This window comes from Semicossyphus pulcher, unplaced genomic scaffold (genome assembly GCF_022749685.1).
Source record: "Semicossyphus pulcher isolate SPU_LCO1_2020_fin unplaced genomic scaffold, fSemPul1.0.p SCAF_17, whole genome shotgun sequence".
Taxonomy (NCBI): Eukaryota; Metazoa; Chordata; class Actinopteri; order Labriformes; family Labridae; genus Semicossyphus; species Semicossyphus pulcher.
The window spans coordinates 26,449,585-26,451,315 of record NW_027211681.1 but is presented as its reverse complement, the minus strand read 5'-3'; positions in this window follow the sequence as shown (position 1 = coordinate 26,451,315).

Genomic DNA, 1,731 nt, shown 5'->3' with positions numbered 1-1,731 from the left:
TTGAACCCTATCACAAATAAATCATATACCAAGTCCCATCTTATAATTTTATGTACTCAATGCTGACTTACAAAGATTGTCACCGGAAAGATGTTTTCGCATTCTTCTTCTAGAGGACAAAGCTTGAATTTTTACTTCTTACAAATCTGTTTCTTACCAATTTGGGCAAAGGTAAGACCCGTTAATAACAAGCAAATCACAGGAAAACGGATTCTCTTTCTGTAACAAGTTGTTTATCTCTTACCGCGCAGCACGTTCACCGGTGTGCCCAGATGCGATATCGTCTCAGACTGTAGCCGATTGGATCTGAGATTGGTGCACAACAGACTTTTTTCCCGCATTTTAATAATGCAGTAGAAATGTGTGTCTTCATTGTTTCAAAAAGACAAAACAGAACCAGCTGAGTTTGTCAGACAGCAGCTCCAGTGTTGCCCTGTATCTACAGGATATGTAAGTAGGCAATTGCTTTCTAACACATTAGCCACGTTAGCTTTAGCGTTATGCGGTTATAATGTTTCACAATGCTTGTAGCTTGTTGTTGAGTTAGCCTACACAGAAGCCGAACACAAGCTTTTACAGCTCTGTTTTAGAGACATGAGAATATTTGCAGAAGTAGAATGTATTATTTCGGTTGAGGTAATTACAGCCTGCTATAAATATAAATCAGACATCGAGCTTCAGATATGTCTCTGGAGGATTCGGTCAGATAAAAGTCTGATTACTGAGAAACAGCTGACGAAATAGAAACTGAGAAGTGAAAAGGGGAAAACTTGTGATTTACAACAAATGACTGTATATATAGATGGACTCCTCCTCCTCACGTTGGTCAAAAATGAAGCCAAACCCCCCCAGAGAACACAAGAAGCTGTTCTGCTGCAGACTGAGCTCCTCTGAGGAATCTTTGCCGTTTTTTCAGCAAGTCAAATGTGTATTTTTGGTAGCATGAGGTGCGATACATCAATACGGCGACTCACGCACAGACTCTGCCTCCAAATGTACTATTTGTAATCTTTGTGCATTTGCGTGTATTTTGGCTTCTTTTTTCTTACAGCAAGAGGAGGGGGAGACAAGTCGTCCATCTTTATAAACAGTCATTGATTGTGTCCAAGATCTGCTGAAAATACCAGCTAATTTATATACAACTCTTTCACAGTGTATAAAGAGGAAAAACTCTTTATGAGCCAGCGTGCATCGCATGTGCAAAGTACTATTACAATTTCTGTGAGACCAGGTTGGTGCAAACGAACCCTTGCCTTACCCTGGGACCATGATTAAACGTGCATCTCTTCCTGTGTCAGAGAGACATCTCTGTCAACATGGAGCTCTGTCAGTTTGCACCCGCAGACACACCCAGTAACTTCTCCTCTGCATCAGCTGCTGATTTCACACATTTCTTTGGCTACATTTTCACACATTTGATCTTTGTGTTACTTTTGTTCTTAATCTGCAATGACTGTGACCTGATACAGTATGTAGTTAGTTACAGTAAATCTACTTGATATATATTGCATATTGATGATGTAACAAGGAAGGAAGTCGGACAATTTTAACAGCTCGACTTCTGCCTTCTGATGACCACAAAGGAGCATTTTCTGTGAAGAGAACATCCTCTCCCTGTTGTAAGTAGAATTATCCATTGATATGACTGATATGTATTTGCAAAGGTTCTTTACCGTCCCTGCTGATGTGTTTTATTCTCTCTGAAGTCACACAGGGATGAGAGGAGCAGCT